This window comes from Sciurus carolinensis, chromosome X (genome assembly GCF_902686445.1).
Source record: "Sciurus carolinensis chromosome X, mSciCar1.2, whole genome shotgun sequence".
NCBI classification, from domain to species: domain Eukaryota; kingdom Metazoa; phylum Chordata; class Mammalia; order Rodentia; family Sciuridae; genus Sciurus; species Sciurus carolinensis.
In genome coordinates, this window is record NC_062232.1 from 98502472 (window position 1) to 98520061 (window position 17590).

Here is a 17590-nt window from a genome sequence, read left to right on the forward strand (position 1 = left end):
CAGATGTCATTAGATGCCCTATGGATAACAAAAAGATAATAAAGAAATGCTACAATTCTACACATACATTTGACAGTGTCAATTAAATGAGTCAATTCCTTGAAGAACACAAACTAACATGAATTCAACCTATATAAAATGGATCATTTGATCAACTCTATAAATTAAATCATAAGATTTAATTAACAGTTTAAAAGACTCACAAAAAAGGAACCCCTAGGTCTAGAAGATTTCACTGGACTATTCTTCCATACACTTAAAGAATTAACATCAATTTTATACATTTTTTTTCCTGAAAATAAAAGAGAAGGACATCCCCAAATCATTTTATTTCTCTGATTCAAAAACTAAACATGGTACAAAAAGAGAAAACTATAGATGAATATCATTTATTACTATAGATACAAAAATTCTTAACAAATATTAGGTGATAGAATTCAGTTATGTAGGGCTAGGAATATAACTCGATTGGTAGAGTGCTTGCCTCGCAAACACAAGGCCCTGGGTTCAATCCCCAGCACTGCAAAAAAGAAACAATAAAAGAATAGAATTCAGTTATGCATAAAAAGAATTATACACCTTAAACAAGCAGAATTTATTCCAGTGATGCAAGTATTGTTGCAATACTCAATAATCAAGCAATGTAACTTACCATATTAATGTACTAAAGAAGAAAAATCATATGATCATATAAATCAATGCAGAAACAGCATTTGACAGAATTTAATACCCATTCATGAGGAAAAATACTCATAAAGAGAAAAATAGGGGAATCTTCTTCAACTCGATAAAGAACATCTACAAAACCCTATAACTAGCATCATACTTGATAGTGAAAACTAGATACTTCCCTCCAAAGATCATAAATAAGGCAAGGATATCTGCTCTCACCATGCATTTATCATAGTACTAGAAATTCTAGTCAGTCAACTGCTACAGTTGGATGCAATTTGTTGTCCAAGGATTTATGTGTTGGAAGCTTATTCCCTAGTGTGTTGATGTTGGGAGATGGTATAGACCATTAAGCAGTAGGTCCTAAAGTGTAATGGGGGGGTTGTCTTCAGAAAGGATTAATGCAGTTCTCCTGAGAGAATTGTTATAAAGAAAAAAAGCAAGTCTGGACCCACCCACCTCTCTGGCTTCCTATCTTGTGATGTAATCTCACCCTCTGACACATATTCCCACCATGATGTCATCTACCATTAGGCCCTCACTAACGGCTGAACCAATGCAGCTGCCTGATTCAGTCTCCAAAACTATGATCTAAAGAAACCTCTTTTCTTATAAAATTAGCCTGCCTGAGATACTTCATTATAGTAACAAAAATGGACTAATACATGCAATAAGGTAAGAAAAATAAATAAAGGCACAAAAGATCAGAAAGGAGGAAATAAAACTGTACCTACTTGCAGACAACATATTATCCAAGTAGAAAATCCCAAGGAATGAGATAAAACCTCTTTAAAGTAATGAGTTCAGCAAAGTTTCACAATAAAAGTCAATTTCTATATACTAGTCATGAACACATAAACAACAACATTAAAAATATAATACCATTTATAATTGCTCCAAAATGAATTGTTTAGGTATAAAAATAACAAAAATGTACAGGACTTGCACATGGAAAATTATAAAATTCAGATGAAAGAAACCAAAGATATAAATAAATGGAAAGACACATTGTGTTAATGGATTTGAAAGACTCAACATAATAAAAAAGTTAATTCTCCCCTGATTGATATATGGGCTTAATGCAATTGCTATCATAATCCATCAATATTTTTACAGACATAAACAATATTATGCCATAATTTATACAGAATGACAAAGGAACTAGAATAGCCAAAACTATTTTGAAAAAGAATAAAGTAGGAGGTGCTGGTGTTGTGGCTCAGTGGTGGAACACTTGCCTGGCATGTATGAGGCACTGGATTCAATTCTCAGCACCACATATAAACAAAATAAAGATCCACTGACAACTAAAAAAATATTTACAATAAATTGTTTTAATAAAAAAAAAGAATAAAGTAGGGGGCTGAACTTGTAGTCAGTGGTAGAGCTCTTTCCTAGCATGTGTGAGGCACTGGGTTCAATACTCAGCACTGCATTAAAAATAAATAAATAAAGGTGTAAAAACACAATAACACTATAAAAAAGAATAAAGTAGGAGGAATCAGTCTACCTGATTTTAAGAAATTATATAGTTACAGTAACCAAGATCATGTGAAAGGACAGGAACATAGATTAGTGAAATAAAATAGAGATCCCAGAACTAGACCCATGCAAATATGCCCAACTGATTTTTTTTAAACATGTTCTTCCTAGTCTTTCTTCCCTTGGGTACTTTTTATCTTATTTTAGATGTTGATAGACCTTTATTTTATTCATTTATTTATATGTGGTGCTGAGAATTGAACCCAGTGTCTCACACATGCTAGGCAAGTGCTCTACCACTGAGCCACAACCCCAGCCACAGCCCAACTGATTTTTGGCAGTAGTACAAAATCAATTAAAAGAAAGCTAACCTTTCAACACAGCTATCACCATCAGCAAAAGTGAAAATGGATCTGTTTCATGCCCTATACAAATATTAACTCAATACAGTTCATTGATTAAAACATAAAGTGTAAAACTATAAAATTTAGAGGAAAAAACAAACAGGTGAAAAACTTTGTGACCTGGGGGTAGGCAAAGAGTTCTCAGATTTGACACCAAAAGCACAATCCATAAAAATAAAAAATTGACATGCTGAACTTCTTCAAAATTTAAAACATTTTCTCTGTGAAAAACCCAATTGTGAACATTAAAAGGCAAGCTACAGAATAAGAGAAAATATTTGTAAACTATAAATCTGGCAAAAGACTAATATGTAGAATTTATAAAGAACTCTCAAAACTCAACAGTAAAAAGCAATCATTAGATAATAGGCAAAAAACATGGAGTGATATTTCACTAAAGAAGATAATCAGGGATGTGAGGGCTATCTGGCTGCAACATCTGTTACCCCATTGATCACCAGGGTTGATTCGGCTAATCTGGCTGGCTAGATTGGTGTCCCATTTCTCCCTCGGGGCTTCATGTGTGTCCCTCCTAAGCTGCATGCTCAGTCACTCAGTCAAAGAGGACCACTTTCCCTGATAGAGGAGGATCGTTCTGGTCAGGGGTATACGAGTAGCTGTGCTCCCTTGCTAGAACCTCCAAATAAGCTCACAAGGTAAAGAGGATATTCAGGCACATGAAAATAGTTAGCATCATTAGCCATTAGGGAAATGCAAATCAAAACCACATTTTCCCTGCAACCCAAGGCATCTCCACTTGGCTCCCAACATATCTCAACAACTGCCTAAAATCAGGCACCATTACTACAGTATTACAGTAGAGGGACATACTTTGTGCTTTTCTCCCCTTAATTTCACAAAATACTTTTATTACAGGAAAATAATAAGATTAATCAAAAGAAAAATGCATAAAAATCATTACTAATCTCAAGATACGAAAATAACCACCCTTAATATGTTAGTGTATATTCTGTTTATATTCATGTGTGTAAAAACAAATGATATTAAACCACACATTTCATTGGTACATTATAATTATACATAAGAATGGAATTCATTATGCCATATTCATATATCACAGAACAATTTTATCATTCTCATTCCCCAGTACCTTCCCTTTCCCTCTCCTCCTCTCTCCCTCTGATCCCCTTGTTCTATTCTGGTATCTCTTCTATTGTTACTATCATTTTAATTAGCACATTATAATTATATATATAATGGAATTCATTTTGGTATATTCATATTTGGACATAGCATAATTTGGTAGATTTCCTTCCCTAGTTCTTCCTCATGCCCACCCCTCCTCCCTCCTTTTCAATCTCCTTCCTTTGTCTTTCTATTTTCATGATATAACTTTTTTATTTCTCTCTCTCTCTCTCTCTCTCTCTTTCCCTCTCTCCCTCCCCGCTCCCTCCCTCTCTGTTTCAGTCTCTCTCTATTTAAAATAATTTCCTTCGGGCAAATTCTCAGATTCTCAAGCTTTCTCTCCCTACTCCTTCCCTAGATGCCCTCATGGCACTCTGACCACTGACTGTCCTCTAGGTCTCTGCTGGTCTTTCATTCCATATTCTCTCTGGGAATTTTCTGAAAGTAGCCCATGAGGGCTGGAGCTAGTATCTTCACCTAGTCTGGTCTTTTAAACTGGTGATTTCTACTTTCTTGGTTCTATCCTGTGACACTCTCATCACTGTTTATTGGTATTAGATTGCCTACAAAGACATGACTACTGTCCCTATGATTTATCTCTAGAGATTGGTCAGCCACAGCCTCCACTTGGTTTCTGCTCATCCCACTGTCACTTGGAAAGTTAAGCTGGCCTATGTCACATATCTTACCAGAACACTCTCCAAGCTCCAACTATGCCAATCTTAGTGCCATCAGAAACTAGACGATAATTTTTGCCCTCTTCCAACTCACTATACCATCATGCAGTTTTTATCCTTTTATCTGAGTGGCATAATGTTGGAGATGGTACTTCTCTTGGGAACCTTAGCATTTTCCCACCCTATACCTTGGGATGAGAGGAACTCACTCTAGTGCTCTAAGAATACCCCAAACTTACAGGGAATCATTTGCTTTTACTTTGTAGACAGCATCTTCTAAGAACCAAAAAAGGCCATATTTTACTTCCTCTACTATATAGACAGAGGAGATGCTCCCTCCTTCTCAAGATGACATTCACCTTTCTATTCCCTGGTGTTGTGCTTTGGATACATGGTATCCTCCAAAAGCTCATGTGTGAAACAATGCAAGAACATTCTGAGGCTAATGATTAGGATATGAAATGTGCAACCTAATTAGTGGCTTAATCCACTGATATGGATTAATTGGGTCCTATTCATAGGCAGGTAGTATATGGCTAGAGAAGATAGGTAATTGGAGGTATGCCTTTTGAGTACATATTTTGTCTCTGGTCAGTGAAGCTCTCTCTCTCCATTTCCTGTCATCATGTCCTGAGCTGCTTTCTTTGGTCATAATGTTCTGCCTCACCTCAGGTCCAGAACTATGGAGTCAGTTATCTATTGACTCAGACCTCTGAAACTGTGAGCCAAAGCAAACTTTCCACCTCCAATTGTTCTTGTCACGTTTTTTGGTCACAGTGTTGAAAAAGTTGACTAAAACACCTGGAGACCTAATAACAGGAAGTTGTCAGATTAATAAAAGTGAGAACCCATTTGGAAGCATTTCAAAAATATTATTCATATTCATATATTTCAAAGTCTTATTATATATCACCAAATTGTCTTACAAAATATAGTACCATTTTAAACTCTCAGAAACAGTATATGAAATGTCCTTTCCCACAACAGTAAGTCCTACAACAGTAAGCATTAAACTTGAGCAACCTGTTGGCAAAATCTTGTTCTCAATCTTTTAATTTCCATTTCTTTAAGTACTAGTAAAGTTGACTTTTTTTAACTGTTTCATGTGTTCTTTTGTGAATGTTCTGATCATATTTGCCCATTATCTTACAGGTCTTTTTAATGTTCTTCTTATTTATTTACAGGAGCTCTTAATATAAGAAGAATATTAACACAAGATTTCCATTTTTCTTTTCATTTTACTTATCATATTCATTGCTTTTCAAATTTTTAAAAATTTTTCATTAAGTCAAATCTTTTTTTCCTTTTCTGTTTTCTGTTTTTATCTTCATACTTGGAAGGGTTTTCTACATGCTCTTTATGTGAATATGTACCTACATGTTATTCTGTATTTGAATGTTTTTATTTAAGTACTTGATATTTTTGAATTTTTATTTTGGTGCAAGATATGCAGTAAGGCTCTTTTTTTTCCCCAAAGGTGTAAGTTATCCTAATATTCTGGTGCCCTTTTTAGGGAAAAAAAATATAGTGCTCTTAATTTTCCAAAACACTTTGACCTCAATGTAGTGACTATAAATGACTATCATAAACTTCTCTTTTTTCTGACATTATATTAACTCTAAGGAACCCAGGCCTAACCAAAATGCAGTCTCCAAGGTTCATATTCAACTAGACTTAAGTGAGTGGTAAACAGAAAGGACCCTTCAAGATTTATCTTGGAGAGGTAGAACATCTGATAATGCCCTCTGTCCCATGTCACACACTCTGACCAATTCACAAAGGCCAATCAAAGGGATTCCTTACAATCTCCTGACCAGTTTTACTAGTCTTAAAGAACTTCCTGTACCTCAATTGTCACAGTATCCTTCCTGAGCTGACCCAGAGATGTTTATTTAAGAAAACACAGATGTGAACATGACAAGTTCTCTTTGGCTGAGACATTTTCAAGATGTTGGACAAAGTATCAATTATGTTGGAGTGGAAACCCCCAAACTATTAAGGATATCAATGAGTTAGTGGAGTTCCCCAGTTTTCCACCCTAATAACGCTATTTTTCAAGAATAAGGAAGGCTTTCTCTTGGGTTGCCAATCTGCCATCCAGACTGAGGAAGATCCAAAACCTTCACGGCCATATTAGCCATAGCCATGGCCACATTGGCAAGCTATTGGCATGTATCACCACAGGATCAACTTTGACAACTATCACACAGGTTACTTGGGGAACGTTAGTATGAGGCATTACTACTTTAGGCCGAACCAGAGCTTCTGCTCACCTGTAAACTTGATAAATTGTGGAGGTTGGTTAGTAAGTAGACATGAGTCAATACCAAGAAACAAGACTGGAGCTGCTCCCATCATTGATATGGTGAGATTAGTTCTAAGGAAGGTAAAGTTCCCAAAGTATCCTGCAGTCATGAAGGCCAAATTTTTCAGCATAAGAGATGAGAAGATTCAGGGCATTGTAGGGGTGTGTGTGTCCTTGCAGCTTGAATCCACAAAGACAGAGGTTTATTAAATCCTAACAAATGCTTTCCAACAAAGAAGAAGAAGCAGGAAGGCCTTTACCTAGACCCTGGCTATAGCCACAGAATGCCAGCAACTGAAAGCTCTGTTTACTTCTGTCTTTATCTTTGTTTACCCTATCCCAACTTGCTCCTAAGTTTATTAAATCCAAACCAAAATGGGAAGAGCCATTTTATCATATTTTCTCCAAAATATATTACCTTACTCTTGTACCTATTTCTTAAGGAACCTGGCTTTGGTTGAAGTTAAGTACATAGTATGAAAATAGGACATACTGTCATCTAGGCAGAGACAAACAACTTCAAAGTCCTCAAGTTTCTGTAATACTAAGGTCAGACACCATTGGCTAAAGTAACTAGGAAAATCATAGAACATGGTTTTTGACAAATAAAGGAAACAGTGACTATTGATATATTTAAGTTTGACATCCAATATACATGGGATTACTAAGCAGATGCTTAAGTCAAAATACCAGGGAATCCCAGACACTGTCCCAGCCCAGGAAATCCCCTGGCCTAAAAATTGTATCCAGCTGGCATCAGATGGAATTATAATAATCCAATAGAGAGAGCAGAAAAACATTAAGTATGCAGGGCTGAGGTCCAGGGCTACCCAGGGCATTCTTTGTAGCGATAAAAAAGAAAATGGTAAGATGGATAGTTTTCTCAAAGGGACTTCCGTGTTTCTAGTGAGAAAATCCCACACATAAATAATGCATTTCTGCCATAGACAACTCTCACAGACATCTGGAAATATATCATCTCAAATGCCCACCCACACAATCACACTTGTGAAACACATTCCCAGATCAATGATGCCTTAATTCAACAAACACTGAGTATTGTTTATATCCTGTGAACCTTGTAAAAGGGTGAGGTTGCAAGGATAAACCAAACAACCATGGCTCTGGTTTTCATGAAATTTAGGGTATAGTGAGGGTAGATGTATTAAACACATAATTATAATTAAGTTGATCACACTGCTCTGATTCATAAAATACAGATAGATCCAGAAGATCCAATGGGTTCCCTTACTTATTCTTAATTTCTAAAATCCCCTGGCAAATTCTCCCTATTGGTAGCATCACGTAGCTTTCCCTAAAACTACGGTTCATTTTTCTGGTATCAGAGTCATCATCCTAAAACACAAATATGGGACTGCAGGTGTAGCTCAGTGGTAGAATACTTGCCTACCATGCACAGGGCCCTGGGTTCCATCCCCAGCACTGCAAACAAATAAATAAAACACAAATCTGGTGATGATGCATATTTATCTCAAATTCTTTGGTTCCTACTAAATAAAGCTCAAGCTCCTTAGTCAACTTGAAAAATCAATGTCCTTCACAATATGGTCATGACTATTTTGTTTTCAGTTTGTCATTTTCCTTCATGTCTGTCCCACATTAGCCCATACTAAACTACTTCCCAAAGACACTAAAACTCCATGCCAATCTTCTTTATGTTATTTCTGAAATATTTTAAACAAATTTTATTGTGTATAATTAAGGTATACAACTTGATGTCAGGATACATATGGACAGTAAAAATGTTTGAAGCAAATTAACATATTCTTCATCCCACAGAGTTACTGATTTGTTTGTTTGTTATAGCAAGAGCAGCTAAAATCTCCTTTAGCACAAATCCTAAATACTGTACTATTTTATTAACTATAGTCCTCATGTTGTACACTAATTCTCTAGACTTGTTGATCCTACATATCTCCTTTTTATCCTCTGACATACCTCTCCCCCATTTCTTCTTCTCTTCCCCAACCCCAATAACCACTATTTTATTTTCTGTCTCTGTATATTTAATCTTTGTAGTGGAATGCTGTTTTAGATAAATAGATCAGTGAAGGCCTCTGACAAGAAAACATATGACAAGTCTACATAAAGAGATGCAAATAACAGAAGGTAAAGCAGTCCAGGCTAAAGGAACAGTGGAGTGTGATGTCCCTGTGTGTATAGGAACCATACAGAGACCAGCAAGGCTGGAAGACCATTAGCTGGGTGAGAGTGGCAGGTGATGAAATAAAAATGATAGGCAAAGGCCAGATTAGATGGGACCTTGAAGATCATTGTAAGGATTTCACTATTCTAAGAGAGGGAAGAAGCCATTTGGAGGGGTTCAAGCAGAGATACGACATTATAACTGTCTTCCTATTTGTCTCTATCCCTTTGGTTGATACATTCCTTGAAAAAATATCTTCTATATTTTTACTCTTAAAGTCATTGAAGTCACACACTAATAAGGATAAGTTTCCCTCCCAGGTACTAAATTCAGTGCCTGTTTTCAATGTTCATCTTTTCAGACTCCTGGCAGTACTCAATGCTTTTGACATTGGTCTCTATTTTGAAATTCTCTTTATCTATTTATAACCTAGTTTCATCAATTGTTAGTTCTTTGACCCTAAACAAATTGATTGTCTGTTCTTCAGTTTCCTCATCTGATTGTGGGGGTTAAGTCCAAAATCTGCAGGGAAGGCTGGCAGGCTAAAGATCAAAGAACAATTTGCTGTAGTCATGAATCCAGGGCAATGAGCAGATAGAATTCCTTCTTCTCCCTGATAATATTATTTACTTTTTTAAAAAATTGTCCATTCAAATCTATTCTTAAAATAGCTAACATAATGACTATAAAATTCACACCTAACTATATAATTCCCTTCTGTTATAGTTTTGATCTTAAGTGTCCCCCAAAAGCCTATGTATTTGGAGTCTTGGTCCCCATGAGGCACTATTGGAAGGTGATAAAATATTTTTGAGGCAGGGCTTAGTGGGAGGTCTTCAGGTCATTGGGGATATGCTCTTCAAGGGGATAGTGGGACCCTGGTCTCTTCTTTCTTTTTTTCTTCCCTGGCCTTGATGCAAGCAAATTTACTCTACCAGACACTCTCACCATAATGTGCTGCCCACGAACCAGAGACCTGAAAGCAATGAGTCTGCCCAGTCACAGACTAGAACCTCCAAAAGTATGAGCCAAAATGAACTTTTTCTCTTATTAATTTCATTATCTCATGTATTTTTTAATCTCATGTATTTGTTATAGTGATGGAAAACTGACTGACAAATTCTCCTTAGAGTCTTTAAGTGGTTTCCCTTCACTTGCAAGATAAAGCTAAACTTTATAACATGGCATGGAAGGCCATGCATGATCCATTCTCCTCAACTTTTCTAATACAATTCCTTATCTATTCTCAGTCTTGAATCTCATGCTTTGTCCATTAAAACAGCTTATAGTTCCCCACTTGTACCATGTCACTTCTTATCTCTGCTTTTGTGGGTACTATTTCTTCTAAGAAAGCCTCAGCCATGCCCACCTCTTTCTTTTGCCTAATTCCTAAATAATCTTTTTATGGTTTTATTAGTACATTATGGTTATACCTAATAGTTATGTTCATTTTGATATAATCATACATGTGTGGAATTTAATTTGCTCCAATTCAGTACCCAGTGCCTCCTCTTTCCCTCTTCTCCCTCCTCCTATTCTCCTACCTCTACTCTACTGGTCTTTCTTCTATTTATTTATTTTTAATTGGTGCTTAATAGATATACATAAAGGTGAAATTTACTGTCATATATTTATATATGCACATAGCATAATTTTTTCAAATTCTTTCCACATTTCCTCCCCTTTCCCATGCCTCTTCTCTCTCCCTCAGTCTCCTTCTTCTACTCCACTGGTCTTACCTTCATCCTTATGATATCTGAACCCCTGCTTTTCCTCCTTACTTTACTCTAGCTTCCACATTTGAGAGAAAACTTTTTTTGGGGGGGTGCTGGGGATCGAACCCAGGGCCTTGTGCTTGCAAGGCAAGCACTCTACCAACTGAGCTATCTCCCCAGCCCTGAGAGAAGACTTTTGACTTTGATTTTCTGGTCAGGTTTATTTCACTTAGCATGATGTTCTCCATTTCCATTCATTTACCAGAAAATGCCATAATTTCTTTCTTCATTATGGTGGAGTAAAGCTCCATTGTTTATATATACCATATTTTCTTAATCCATTCATCTACTTAAGGGCACCACTAGTTCCATAACTTGGCTATTGTGAATTGCATTGTTATACATATTGATGCAGCTATGTCACTATGCTATGATGCTTTTAGTTCTTTTGGAGGAATACAAAGGAGTAGGATAGCAGAGTCATATGGTGTTTCAATTCCTAGTCTTTTGAGGAATCTCCATCCTGCTTTCCAGAGTGGTTGTAATAATTCACAGTCCCACCAAAAATGTATGAGTGTACTTTCTTCCCCAGATTCTTGCCAGAATTTATTATTATTTGTATTCTTAATAATTGCCATTCTGACTGGAATGAGATGAATTCTCAATGTAGTTTTGATTAGCATTTCACTGATTGCTAGGGAAGTTGAACATTTTTTCATATATTTGTTGGCCATTTGTTTCTTCATTTGCCCATTTATTGATTGGGTTATTTGTTTGCTTGTTTACTTGTTTTGGTGTTAAGTTTTTTGAGTTCTTTATATATTCTGGATATTAATCCCCTGTCAGAGCAGTAGCTAACAAAGGTTTTCTCCAATTCTGTAGACTCTGTCTTCACACTCTTAATTTTTTTCTTTGCTGTACAGAAGTTTTTAATTTGATATCATCCCACTTTTTGATTCTTGGTTATATTTTGTGAGTTTGAGGGGTCTTGTTAAGGAAGTCAGTGCCTGCGCCAATATGTTGAAGTGTGGACCCTATATTTTCTTCTTGCAGTTGCATGGTTTCTGGTCTAAGCCCTAAGTCCTTGATCCATAGCAATTTGACATTTTGCTCAGGTTGAGAGATAAGGATCTTGTTTCCTTTTTCTATATATGGATATCCAGTTTTTCCAGCATCATCTGTTAAAATTGCTCTTTTGCTCCAACATATTTTTGACACTGTTTTTGTTACTACAGTTCTGCACTATAATTTGAGATCAAATATTGTGATGCCTCCAGCATCACTCTTCTTGCTTAAGATTACTTTGACTAGCTATGGAACAAGTTTTGGTGTCCATCAACCAATAAGCAAAGAAAATTTGGCATATTTACACAATGTAGTTTTATTCAGCCATAAAGAAAAATGAAATTAAGTCATTTGCAGGAAAATGAATGTAACTAGAAGCCATTATGTTAAGTGAAATAAGTCAAACTCAGAAGGTTAAGGATCTTATGTTTTCTCTCATATGTAGAACTAGAGAGGAAAAGAAAAAGAAAGATGGGGGGCAGATCCCATGAAAATTAAAGGGAGATCAATAGAGGAAATGAACCAAGGGATGGAAGGTGGAAAGGAGGGAAAATCACTGGGGAGTGATAACAGCCAAATTATATCCTCGAGTCTATCAGTGCAGCAAGAAAACACACACACTCATGCAGATTGAAAAAATGTAAAAATAAAATTAAAAACTTAAATTAAAATTAAAGATAAGAAAAGGGGAATAGAAAAACAAGTTCTTAATAAGAAATAATGAACTTGTCTCTACAGAGGTGGTCAAAACTGTTGGCAAGGATAGATGTTCATTGCTTAAGCTGTAGTGCCTTTCTTTGTATTTATATTATGGGAGGATGGAGACACTGTAAACCTTAGATCAAGGAATGGGGGTTGTTAAATCCCACGTCTTCATGTTTCTCACCATGCTGCCAGTCCTGTGGCCAGGAGCCAAAGATACTAATAACAACTCTCAACTTCCAGTCTCCCAGTATAGGATGAGATGAATCGGGGAGTGTGACAAATGGTGTACTTCCATAGTGGGGCTGTGCAGATTCTAAATTGGAAGTTCCAACAGGTGGGGTTTAGTCTTGGCTGACCTTTAGAACTGTCAGTGTATATTTGAGATCTGATTCAACCCCCTGTTACTGAACAGATGCAGGTCTCTGCTGGATGTCTGGGTCTCAGGGGCCTCCTGAAAATTCCACTTTTAGGTTGAGGAGGCTAAACATGCACAGATCTCACATATTCACCATGATGGATGAGAATTACCTAGGATCTAGAGTGCAGACACTCCTGTCTGGCAAGTTACTGGCATCTTCCCAATTGCTTGTATTGGATGCCAGCAACAAAGGTGGCCTTCTCTCCTCAGTGTCCCCAGCCTGCATCATCCTAAGCACAATTCTCTCTGTGCCTGTTTCAATCACACTGGTTCACACACACTCTGGACCCCCCACAAAAAATGACTGTTGAGTCAGGCTGGCAACTTTTATGAGTTTCCAATATTCTGCCTCTGCTCACTGCTGCACAACTACTTAAAAGTGGTTCCCATGAGACTCTCTGCTATGGTTACACTGATTTTGATAGCTTTTCATTCAACAACTTCCCCCACTGTCTCTAGGTTAGCTAAGATTGATCTCCCTCTCTATTCCACAAATTCCAAGTCAATTTTTTTTAAATCTCTGTGGGGGATGATTACTTACTCCCACACCATACTTAATTTTTATACTGTGTTCTTAAAGTTCACTGAACTTTATCTTTTTATTTTTTATTTGTTCTAATTAGTTATACATTACAGTAGAATGCATTTTGACACATCATGCATAAACCGGGTATAATTTCCCATTCTTCTGGTTGCTCATCATGTAGAATCACACCAGTTGTGTAGTCATATATGTAAATAGGGTAATAACATCAGATTCATTCTACTATCCTTCCTATCCCTGTACCCCTCCCTTCCCTTCACTCCCCTCTGCCTAATCCAAAGTAATTCTATTCTTCCCTAGCCCCCCTTATTGTGAATTAGCATCTATATATCAGAGAAAACATTAGGCCTTTGATTTTTTGGGATTGGCTTATTTTGCTTAGCATGATATTCTCCAGCTCTATTCATTTACCAGCAAATGCCATAGTTTCATTCTTCTTTAAAACTAAGTAAAATTCCATGGTGTATATATACTGTATTTTCTTTATTCATTCATCTGTTGAAGGACACCTAGGTTGGTTCCATAGTTTAGCTCTTGTGAATTGAACTGCTATAAACATTGATGTGGCTGTGTCACTGTAGTATGCTAACTTTAAGTCTTTGGGTATATGGTGAGGAGTGGGGTAGCTGGGTCAAATGGTGGTTCTATTCCAAGTTTTCTTATAAACCCCCATACCACATTCCAGTGATTTCATCAATTTTCAGTCTCACCAGCAATGTAGAAGTGTACCTTTTTCCCCACATCCTCACCAACATTTACTGTTAATTGTATTCTTGATTATTGCCATTCTAACTGGAGTGAGATGAAATCTTAGAGTAGTTTTGATTTGTATTTCACTAATTGCTAGAGATGTTGAACTTTTTTTAATATATTTGTTGATCAACTGTATTTCTTCTGTGAAGAGTCTGTTCAGTTCCTTAGCCCATTTATTTATTGGTTTATTTGATTTTCTTTTTTTTTTTTTGGTGTTAAGTTTTTGAGTTCTTTATATATACTGGAGATTAATGCTCTATTTGAGGTGCATGTGGTAAATATTTCCGCCCATTCTGTAGGCTCTCTCTTTATGTTATTGATTGCTTCCTTTGCTGAGAAGAAGCTTTTTAGTTTGAAACCATCACATTTAATTGATTCTTTATTTTACTTTTTGCACTTCAGGAGTCTTCTTAAGGAAATCACATCCTAGGCCAACATGGTTAAGATATGGGAATACTTTTTTTCTGTTAGTTGCAGTGTTTCTTGTTCTAGTGCCTAAGTCTTTGATCCATTTTTGAGCTGAGTTTTACGCAGAGTGAGAGATAGAGGTTTAATTTCATTCTGTTACATGTAGATTTCCAATTTTCCCAGAACCATTTGTCGAATAAGCTATCTTTTCTCCAATAAATATTTTTGGCACCTTTATCTAGTATGAGATAACTGCATTTATGTGGGTAGGATTGTCTCTATGTGCTCTATTCTGTACCATTGGCCTATGTGTCTGTTTTGCTGCCAATACCATGCTGTTTTTTCTACTATGGATCCGTAGTATAGTTTAAGGTCTGATATTGTGATGCCTCCTGCTTCACACTTCTTGCTGTGGATTGCTTTAGCTATTCTGGGTCTCTCATTTTTCAAAAGGAATTTCATGATTGCTTTTTCTAATTCTATGAAGAATGGCATTGGAATTTTAATAGGAATTGCATTAAACCTGTATAAATCTTTTGGTAGTACAGCCATTTTGATAATATTAATTCTGCTTATCCGGGAACATGGGAGGTCTTCCCATCTTCTAAGGTCTTCTTCAATTTCTTTCTTTCGTGTTCTCTAGTTTTCATTGTAGAGGTCTTTCACCTCTTTTGTTAAATTGATTCACAAATATTGTTTTGTGAGGTTATTATGAATGAGGTGTTTTCCTAATTCCTCTTTCAGTAGATTCATCACTGATATATAGGAATGTGTTTGCTTTGTGGGTGTTCATTTTATATCCTGCTACTTTGCTGAATTCATCTGTTAGTTATAGAAGTTTTCTGGTGGAATTTTTTGGATCTTTTATATATGAATCATTGGCAAATAGTGATAGTTTGAGTTCTTCTTTTCCTATTTGTATTCCTTTAATTTCTTTCTCCTGTATAATTGCTCTGGCTAGATTTTCAAGGATGATGTGGAATAGAGGTGGTGAAAGAGGGCATCATTGTCTTGTTCCAGTTTTTAGAGGGAATGCTTTCAATATTTATCCATTTAAAATGATTTTTGGCCTTGGGTTTAGCATTTATTAGTGTGATTATCTGTTTATGTGTCAGTGTCTTCAGTAAGACTAAGAACGTCTTAAAGCCCATTTCCAGTACAATGCTTGACACATAGGAGTCACTCAATAAATGCTTGTTGAATGAATGTGTAAGATAGATAAACATACTGCTGCTTCTAACAGAAATACCTTTCCATCCCCTCCTTTTACACCAGAAAAAACTTATACTTGCCCTTTATGGTTCAACTTAAATGTTAACTCTCTCTGACTCAACAGAAACAGAATTAATTACTTCTTTGAACTACCATATTTCACTATACATATAGTTCTTATAGCATCTATTACATTCTAGGGTATTTAAATTTAAGAACCATGACCCACTACTTGTGAACTCCTCAAGAACAGGAATTTTGATTATTTACATTTGTTTCTCCATATACTGTACCTAATACAAAGAAGGCCCTAAATAGTAGTTTTTCAAATTAGACCAAAGGCAGTAACAGTAAAAAGAGAATGGAGGAGACATATGTTATCATAATGGGACAAAGATTAAATCAACAGGAACTTCTGAATAAAAAATGAGGGAGGAGAGATGTAGAGAGGAAATCAAGGATGAGTTGAGGTTGTGAACCTGAATTACTGGAATAATTGAGTCATTTGAACCTTAAGAACAGAAATAATGAGGTCTAAGCACATGTTTGGGCAGGTGTGGCAATAGATTTACATTTGATTTTGGACATGCTGAGTTTAAGGTTCCAGGAAACATCCATCCAACATCTAAGATTCACATCTAAATTTAAAGTGTAAAAGATGCAAGTTTAGCAACCATGTATGATTGAAGCTACCAGGACTAAGTGAAAAGAAACTAGTATAACCACATTAGTCTTAGTAAAAATAATTAAAAGAAGAAAAAGTAGTGAGTGCTAAATATTGTCAAAGAAGAGACAATGAATTTGCTGATGGAATGATAGTCTAACTGGAAAAGTGAAAAGGATAAAATTAAAACTATTAAAATCATAAGAGCCAAGATAAAAGATGAATACACCAAATAAATTGCTTTTAGTATAATATCTAATCAGAAAACACAATGAAACCTATTCACAATGATAAAACTATAAAAATATTTAGAAAATGTATGAAACCTACATGAAGAAAATCATAAAACTTTACTGAAGCACCTAAAAGAACATCTTTAAAAATGGAAAAGCATACCAAGTTCCCTGATAGTATGATGTGATATCTGAAATAAAATAATTATTCCAAAATTAATGAATAAATCTAATATAATTTTTGTCAAAAACCTAAAGAAATTTTTTGGAAATATAAAAAGTTAATTCCAAAATTCAACTGTAAGAGCACAGCTTAGAAATTTTTGAAAAAGAACAATGAGTAAGACTTGGTCTATCAGAAAATAAAACTTTATTATAAACTAATAACCATGAAAACAGTTCAGGAATAATCTTTGTGTATCTAGATAGTTGGTATGTGATAATAGTAGAGTTTCAAGTCACAGGGGAAGAAAATTATCATTTTTTAAGTGTATACACTTTAATTTATATATATTTTCTTCAATATTTATTGGTTCTCTTTAGTTATACATGACAGAAGAATACTTTTTGACATAATTTTAAGAGCATGGAATATATCCCACTCCTCAGTATATATCCAAAGGATTTAAAATCAGCATACAGTGACACAGCCACATCAATGTTTATAGCAGCTCAGTTCACAATAGCTAAGCTATAAAGCCAACTCAGGTGCCCTTCAACAGATGAATGGATAAAGAAAATATGATATATATATATATATATGAAGTATTACTCAGCCATTAAGAAAACATTTAATGACATTTATGACATTTGCCAGTAAATGGATGGATCTGGAGACTATCATGGTGGATGAAATAAGCCAATCCCACAAAACCAAAGGTCAAATGTTTTCTCTGATATGTGGAAACTAACCCACAATAAAGGGGGGATAAAAAAAGAAAGTGATTATTTAATAAATGGAGTTTGAAGAGTTTTTCATTTGTTTGGGAAATATTTAGGATCTCTATACTATATAAATTA

General features: G+C 35.6%; 1 non-coding gene and 1 pseudogene across 1 annotated transcript; one reads left to right on the forward strand and one right to left on the reverse strand.

The window, feature by feature from the left end:
• The first annotated feature begins 3077 nt into the window (after nt 1-3077).
• Nucleotides 3078-6896, forward strand: LOC124971620 (60S ribosomal protein L27a-like; annotated as a pseudogene).
• Nucleotides 6897-10671: 3775 nt separating this feature from the next.
• Nucleotides 10672-10746, reverse strand: Trnaa-ugc (transfer RNA alanine (anticodon UGC)). The gene has a single exon. It is a non-coding gene; the product is annotated as a tRNA-Ala (tRNA).
• Nucleotides 10747-17590: the final 6844 nt, after the last annotated feature.